The sequence below is a fragment of the Aegilops tauschii genome, chromosome 7 (genome assembly GCF_002575655.3).
Source record: "Aegilops tauschii subsp. strangulata cultivar AL8/78 chromosome 7, Aet v6.0, whole genome shotgun sequence".
Taxonomy (NCBI): Eukaryota; Viridiplantae; Streptophyta; class Magnoliopsida; order Poales; family Poaceae; genus Aegilops; species Aegilops tauschii.
In genome coordinates, this window is record NC_053041.3 from 31,409,080 (window position 1) to 31,417,709 (window position 8,630).

An 8,630-nucleotide genomic window follows, 5' to 3' on the forward strand; every position below is an offset into this window, starting at 1 on the left:
TTTATCTGTTTCCTGCATATTCAGTTACAGATGCATTTCATCAGCATAGTCTTCGGTCATCAAATATGTCTCTTATTTAAGTTAGTTCTCTTGCTCTGACACATAAATTAGTTGGGTTAGTCGCTAACTTAGTAGTACGATAAGTTTCAGCATGCCCACAATTTTGCTTCAAACAAAAAATAGTTTTGCTTGCGTAAGAATAATTATTGGCATTCGAGATTAAATCCATCTCATTTATTTCTTTTCATACTTTTGAATTGCCTTTTTCTCTTAAAGGAAATAGTCTTTTGTTGGATGACTAATTTATGTATTCCCCCCTCCCCCCCCTCTCCCCCCCGCGTCGCTCTACCGAGGGCGACTCGGGGGCGATCTAGGGTTCCCTCGCGCCGCCTCCTCCCCCTCCCCCTCCACCTCGCCGCTGCCAGAGGCGGTCGCCGGGGCCCCCGCGCGGCTGCCTGTGAGGGCGGCGGCGAGGCCTCTGGCCGCTCCCTTTCGGTGGCGAGGGCCCGGATCTGAGGCGGCGGCCTCGCTGGTGCGGACGGCGCTCCTCCGGTGGCGGGGAGTGCTCGTCGGTGAGGTTGGCCGGATCCCCTCGGCTGCGCGGGCAGCGAGGTCCCGGTGGGCACTGGTCATGGCGCGGGGAGGCCCCGGGCTCCCCTCGCCAGATCGGAGGCGATCTGGTCCGCTCGTGATGCATGACCTCCGGCCGGCCTGGATCTCCGGCGTGCACGCGCCTGCTGATGTTGTTGCTGGTTCGGAGGTGGCGGCAGGGTGCTTGGCCGGGGGAAACCCTTGGCTGCCGGTGGCGGTCACGGCGCCGATGGCGTCCCGGACGCCATTCCCTCCTTGGTGGCGGCGCCGAGGCTAAACCTCCCCTGCCTCCCCCCTTCCCCTGCGCCCGGGTGAAAACCCTAGCCCCGGTGGGTAAGCGGCGGCGGCGCCACAGCGTCGTCACCTTCTTGAAGGCGCCGACTTGGGCATGGGGATGTTGGGTGTGTGTGGCGAGCTTGTCTGGTTCCTGGTGGCGGCCCGTCTGATCTACCGCGTCGCAGCTTCGGGCAGTGTCTCGTGGCTGCGGTGCTTCTCTGCCGGCCGTGTCTCCGATGGGGACCTCTCCCTTCCTCACCTTGTACATGCCGTGGTGGAGCGGTACTTCATCTCACTCATTGATGGCGGCAAAGATCGGCGGCATGGCGCTGTGGAGGCTCGCCGCCCGATGCGCGGAGATGGACTCGCGCAGGAGGAGGTAGCTGTCTGGCATCATGGTGACGTCGATGGCGGAGTGGCCTACACAAGGTAGAAGACTCAATATATTCTGAAGACGGGCCTGTGGAAGATGGCTGCGACGACACAAGAGTGTGTCTGACCGGATTGTGCCCCAGACCCGGTATGTGGCTCGGCTGGGGCTTCCGGCTTTTGATGTTAGGTTTAGGTGAATGGTTTGGGTAGTGGCCCAACTAGTACCCCTTCATCGTATGGATAAGAGTAGCGGTATATGTTGCCCAGATGGTGGATTCAGGAATATTGTCTGTAATACTTTGTAAGGTCCTCGAGAATAATTAATAAAGTGGCCATATGCATCTCCCAGATGCAGAGGCCGGGGGTCATCCTCCATTTCAAAAAAAAAATGTATTCCTGTTGACCAGAATTTTGTTGGCCTTTCTATTTCTGATGGGTACATTGGTAACGAGAATTTTTTCATGTTTGATGAGCCTCCTAATAAAGCTAAAAGAAAAGAAAAAGTTGTTCATAGTGAGAGATTTGATTGGTTGCTTCTGTATATAAACAGCGGGATACAGTTCTACCAAGAATCAAGCTTTAGCTCAAGGATATGTTGTGTATTGTGCACTCCTAGCTTAAAAATACACAAAGCATTCAGAACTACCATTCCGTGCTAAAAATGAAAATTCAAACTATCACAACATTTATGTGTTGCGGTGATGTGCATGTGATTTTGATTTGCATATTAGATAGCTAGGCTTTTCTTACATCTCGATATTTCGTGTGTTGTTGTGGCCACGAAGAAGATGCAGTAGCATGCTGGGAGAGATAATTCGTGGGTGTGGCACACAGTGGATTTTGCTGACTATGAATTTAAGGAGATGTTCGCCATCTGCTTTGGATCTAGGAGAGTGCGCATTGAGTACCCAATAATCTGTGTAGGTTTCATGTTTTCATTTGTTGTCAACATGATATCATCCATGGCTATGAGATATATTAATTATTGAAAATGTTAAACTGAATAGCTATTTTTTGACTTCTCAGTTTTAATGAAGGACAACTGGAGCCTATTGATTTTGAATCGTTGACGCATGATTTGCTTGCGACAAACCAAGCTCACGAGGTAATTTGTACACCTAAGTTGATTCTACATATTAATTTCATCTATGCTAAAAATAATAATTTATACAAGCTTGAAGGCTATGATGATTAGAATGTAACATCTTCACTAACTGGGAACATGGCAGTGGTGTTGTAGGGGTTGGGTGGCTGTTTAATTTCCTCACCCACCTCAGTTGAGTTCTAGGAACTGTTTGGGTGCATGTCGCCTTGAGAGCTTGTTAGTTTGAATATGAATGTTCCCGTGCTAGCTGAAACTATAATACATCAAGTTGATTCCCATCAGTTAAATATAGGTTCATAGATAAGTATGATAATATTTTAGAGCAACGTAGATGCATTAATACATGTTCATTTTGATATTCATCAGGAAGAAAATAACATAGGCCATCACTGAGAACATGATTTTTTTGCCCCTACAAATGGTTAAGAACTCAGCAAGTATTTCCCTTTTGTATGATGTAGATGCCAAGAATTTGCTCTTCAGTTTTATAACAAAAATAGTACCCAAAGTTTGTAGATCTTTATTCCAATTTTGTTGATGACTGATTTCTGCACATATATTTACTTCAGATCTGCAAATGGGTTTGAAGGAAAGATTTAGAAGGTGAAGGAGCTGATGAAGAGCATGCTACATTATCACTGTCTTAATCATTTTTTCATGTACAATGCAATACATGTATAAGTTTGGTGCTTTATGCTGACAAGAATTTTCCAATTGGCATCATTTGCAGTAACTGTGGTGATCCAGGACGCTCTCAAGATTACAAGTTCAGTAGTGCCAACCTGGACTTATGTAAGAATAAACTAAATGATGTTTCATTCCGAAGAGATTCCTTACTATTGACTAGAAGCTTGCATAGTTACATCGTGGGATTATGAATAAGATAGTGTTAATCATATTTTGACTGAAAATGTAAATTACAGACTGATCCCTGAACTAAAGAGAAGAAGTCAAAGATAGTAGGTGCAGTTGCAGGGCAACACGGTAGGAGTTGGCAACAAGCAGTGAGTTGGAGTTGTTTGTTTGCTCTTCCTGTCTCTGACATGCACTGATGCACCATCAATATAATAAGTTGTTGAAACGAATTCAAGAGGACTAGAACCATAAACAACTGCACCACCAAGGCAAGCGCGCAAAGGACCGCATAGGAGGCGCGCCAAGTGCGCGCCCCAGCCACTAGTTAAACCCATTAAGAGGCACTAGAATGGTGGCCAACCAGCTACACCATGTGGCGCATGCTGGTTGGTCATGATGAGAAATTTTTTTTAAGAATTTTTTTAAATGGTAGGGAGACATTTTTCGAGAGAAGTTTTTTGTAAGCTTTTTCATGTTTCGTTTTAAGATGGTTGTGATGTCCACGTGTTCCGAGCTCAGGGAGATCCTTCCATAACGTCAAGACAACCAGGTGATCTTGCTGCGAGGTCTCAACTCACCTGCCTCACACTTCCCTAATCATTCGTACCCAGGGAGATCCTGCGATACCCCGAAAAGTTAGGTGTCGTGACGGTGCTAAATAATAGGATGTGTAATTAAATTTATAAAAAATATAATATCTAATTTGCATATGGTATGCTGAAATGTCAAGCCAAAGTTTATCGAATAGATTGAGATAGTTGCAGTTCCATGTAGGTAGTGGTAGTAATTTTGTGGTTATATGGTAAAAGCAAAAAAAGGTCGCAATGGGTTCCTTTATTGAAGTGTTTGAATACTGAAATAATAGACGAGTAAGACTTTTCCGGCGCTTGTGCACTGGCAAATGTGCATTTCAAGGAACCTAGGTGAATCTACAATTTTGGAACTAAAAGAACAAGCTTCCATTGAAAATTGTTTCACATAAGAGAATAAAGTAGACAATGCAGGTGACGCTGCAAAATAGGCTAACAGTGGCTGGTGGAGAAAGGCCTATCAATGGTGAGCAGGGCGCCCTCTACTTTTATGACGCCACTACTTACTGGGTTACCAGTAGCGGGCTTTCTAACTGGCTTACCGGTAGCGGCCCTCCCTGGACACTAGGGTACCGTACCTATTTTAAAAAGTGAAACTATATATTTTTCAAGTATCACAATTTTTAAAAATAATCCACATGTACGTATATATGTATGCTACTTGTGAAGAAATTTTGAAGATGAATCATTTAAGCTACGAACTTCAGAAAAAAGGTTTTTTTTTTGAATTTTCAGCACAATTACTAATCAGTGTTAAAATCCATTTATTTATTCTTTAGCACACATGTCAAGTTATTTTATCATGAAACTTTATACAGTTATATAACACATACATATGTATATGTGGATTTGTTTTCCAGAAATTGCGAATCATCACATTTATTTTTAGAATTACTCAAGACCTCCAAAAAGCTTCGCCATTAGTGTATGGTCTATTAAAATAAAGAGTTATACCCCCAATTAAAACTATTAGGTGAATGTCTCATTAGTTTCTAAAAATAGCGCATGAAAAACTGTATAAATTATTTTAATAAACTAGAGGCCCATAAGTGAGTCCTAGCAAATGAAATCTAGGTATTGAGACTGTACATTCACTTGCACAACTGAGTTAGACGAAGTTTCTTTTATCAGCTAGTTTTAACATACAAAAGACTAACTTGGGTATGCGACCACTTCTTTTCTCATTTGTACTTTTGTTTACCTTTTTTTGCTAGGTATCTCCTCTTGATTGATGACATTTGGTCTGCAGAAACATGGCATGATATTAGAACTTGGTTGCCACATGAAAATGATAATAATGGCAGAGTAATAGTGACTACAAGATTTCAAGCTGTTGGTGCGGCATGCTCTGATGCGGCGACTGGCTCATTCCACGGGATCCCCTGAAAGCACAAAAGCAAATGATGGGGCGAACGAGGAGTGATGGTGGGGAGAAAGAAGAGTTGGTATGTATATTTCTGGTGCCAGTTGACTAGCGATTATTTGCATCCAGTTGGTTTTCTTAGCGATGTAGACTCGGAAAAGCTATTTAATCATAGTTTTTGTGAACCGCAAACCAATGCAGCAAGAAACAACATGCCCATGAAGAAATATGGAAGTACTGTGGTGGGCTGCCTTTGGCCATAGTGACCATGGCTGGTCTTGCCGCCTGCAACCCAGCCAAAAAGAATGACCATGGCCATTGGAGGAAAGTTTGCAAGTCATTGTTTCAAGAGAAGGTGGCTCCACTTACCCTGGATGGAGTCACAAGGATACTCGATTACTGCTACAATGATTTGCCTCCAGATCTCAAGACCTGCTCATTGTACTTGAGCATATTTCTAAAGGGTTTGAAGATTTGTACGAAGCGCCTGACCAGGAGATGGATATCTGAATGCTTTGTCACTGAGAAGCAAGGTCTGACAGCAGAGGAGGTCCCAGAAACATACTTCAATCAACTCATAAGTAGGAAGATAATACGCCCTGTTGATCACAACCGCAACGGCAAGGTAAAATCCTTTAAAGTTCACGATATGATTCTTGAATATATCGTGTCCAAAGCAAGCCAGGAAAATTTTATCACTGTCGTCGGCGGGCACTGGTTGATGCCAACTCCTAGCAACAAAGTCCGTCGACTCTCCATGCAGAGTAGTGGTTCTTAACAAGGGAATCCAACAGAAGGCATGGATTTGTCTCAAGTACGGTCACTAACCGTATTTGGAAGCCAAGACCGACCACTGCCTTTTCATTCATTCAATAATGGAATAATTCAAGTGTTTGATCTGGAGGGTTGGAAGGGATTGACAAATAAACATATGGAGGACATATGTAAAATGCTTGTACTGAAGTATTTGAGCCTCCGCCGAACAGAGATTTCCACGATTCCATCAGAGATAGAGAAGATCCAGGATCTGGAAACTTTTGATGCAAGGGAGACAAATGTCGGAGATCTACCCAAAACTTTTGGCAATCTCAAACGGCTCCGCAGTTTGCTTGGGGGAAGTAAAAAATCACGGAAGGCTTTGAAGATGCCTCAATAGAAAAATAAGGTGACAAGGAAAGCACTTCGTGTACTGTCAGGGATCGAGATCAGTGAAGGCTCGACCACTGCTGCAAGTCTTGATCAGCTAACTGGGCTAAGGAAACTTGCCATTTACAAGCTCAATATTATTGAGGGTCAAAAAACCTTCATAGATTTATGCTCCTCCATTCAGTACCTCTGCAGCTGCGGTCTACAGACACTTGCAATCAATGATGAGAGCTCTAATTTTATCAACTCACTAGACTCCATGTCCGCTCCTCCAAGATACCTCACTGGTCTGGAGCTGTCTGGCATGTTGGAAAAGCCTCCAAAGTGGATCGTGGAGCTCAAGAACCTCTACAAGCTGACCCTTTCCGTGACAGTTCTTAAGACTGATACTTTCAAGCTCATCCAGGACCTGCCCGAATTGTTTTCTCTCACCTTTACACTCAATAGGGAGATAATTGTTCCTCCTGGAGGATTCAAGAGTCTAAAGCTGCTTCGCTTCTTTGCAACTTTGGTGCCAAGGCTGAGCTTTGCAGTTACAGGAGAGGTAATGCCACCACTCGAGAGGATTGATCTGCAGTTTCAGGCCTTCGAAGGGATTTATGGCATCGAGACTCTTAGTAGTCTCCGAGAAGTGCATCTCAGCGTTGATAATCAAGCCGATGAGATAACCAAGTTCTTGGTAGAAGATTTGAAGGATACCCCCAAGTATTTAGATAAGGAGTACGTGAGCAAGTGGCCAAAAATAATCACTGTTTGAAGAGATTGGATGAGATGTTGTTGTCTCTTGACTCACCTACAATCATTTGGCACTGTATTTCTAGGAAGATTATTTTCTAAAAATCCAAAATTCCGTTTTGCGAGCTAAATAAACAGACTGCATCTTTACTTACGGCTACTTTACATTTTGATTCTTGTAATCTGTACTTCTGTATGGTGCTGTTACTTCTATTATTTTTCTGTAGTACTGTCACTTCCATTATTGATCTTTTTGTGTTCCTATACCTGTATGCCTATTATACTTGTTTTCACTGTACGCATTGGATTGCAATATGTCCCAGTATTTATAATATAATCAGCAGTCCCATCGGTCGAATTGGATTGCAATATGTCCCACTGGATTGCAATATGTCCCATTGCCTGCATCACCAACCTGGCCAAATCAAACCCAATAAGGGTCGCGCGAATGGCAACTCCTCGCTCGGTCCACATCATCACACGTACGACAAAATCGGAGGGCTCACGCAAGAATCTATTTCCTTTTCTCTTCCTCCACACGCTACCTTCTCTTCTCTCCTCTCCTCTCGCCTCCCCCAAAACCGCCGCCGCCGCCTGCTACTCAACGCGCCTAGCTCCGTCCGCGACTCAGCCCGCCCTGCTCAGCCCGCATCTCCATGGCGCTGGTTCCGCAACGCCCCGCCATCTCCGCTCTGCTCTGCCCGTGGCGGCTCCTGTGACGTGCCGATATGGCGGCGCCGCGGCCGGTTGCGATTCGGAGAACCCGCGGGCGGTGGTGCATGGTCTGGGCGGCGCCGAACTGCGAGGCCCCAATTCTGCATCGACGCCTCCTTCCTCCGTCGCCCAGATACAAGGCGGCTCTCTCCTAGCCAGCCTTCAGCCATGCGTCTTCCTCTCCTCTTTGATCGGCTTTCTCGTCCTCTTGAGAAGTAGCATGGGGCGGAGCTGCGCCTGATCCGCTGCCGACGGCACACGTCTCAGCCCCAAACCCGAGCTATTTAAAGCAATTGCTGTTAAGGTTCAAATACCTGGATGTTCCTTTTATTAGTTTAAGAAGCATTTAACTTTTCTGTTTGACTGTATCTATATGCTCTCACAATCTTATCTTATATTTACTAATTGGAGGCACCTTTCAAAACGTATAATTAACCCACATCATCAATATTATTTCTAGCGTTGGATTAGAAAATTTACGGCTAGGATAAAAAGAAAGTTACGTAACAAAGTTGGTCCAGTAATTGGAGGCACCTTTTTTTTTGAGGATATTGGAGGCACCTTTCAAGACGTATAATTAACCCACATCATCAATATTATTTCTAGCGTTGGATTAGAAGATTTACGGCCAGGATAAAAAGGAAGTTACTTAACAAAGTTGGTCCAGTAATTAAAAGGATTTGTCACGTCTACCAGTAGTAGAAAAAAATAGAAGCCTCCACCCATGAAAACTCCATGGTCCAGTAAAAAAGGATTTGTCACATCCACCGATGGTGGAAACAAAAATAAGCATCCACCGATGAAAACTCCATGATGTTTACGAGAAACAAGGAAAAAAAATCCACAATCGAGGTGGAGAAAAATATTCCACGTTTTCTCAAAT

The 8,630-nt window shown here is 44.3% G+C and overlaps 1 pseudogene; it reads left to right on the forward strand.

The window, feature by feature from the left end:
- The first annotated feature begins 4,516 nt into the window (after positions 1–4,516).
- Positions 4,517–7,523, forward strand: LOC141028004 (disease resistance protein Pik-2-like; annotated as a pseudogene).
- Positions 7,524–8,630: the final 1,107 nt, after the last annotated feature.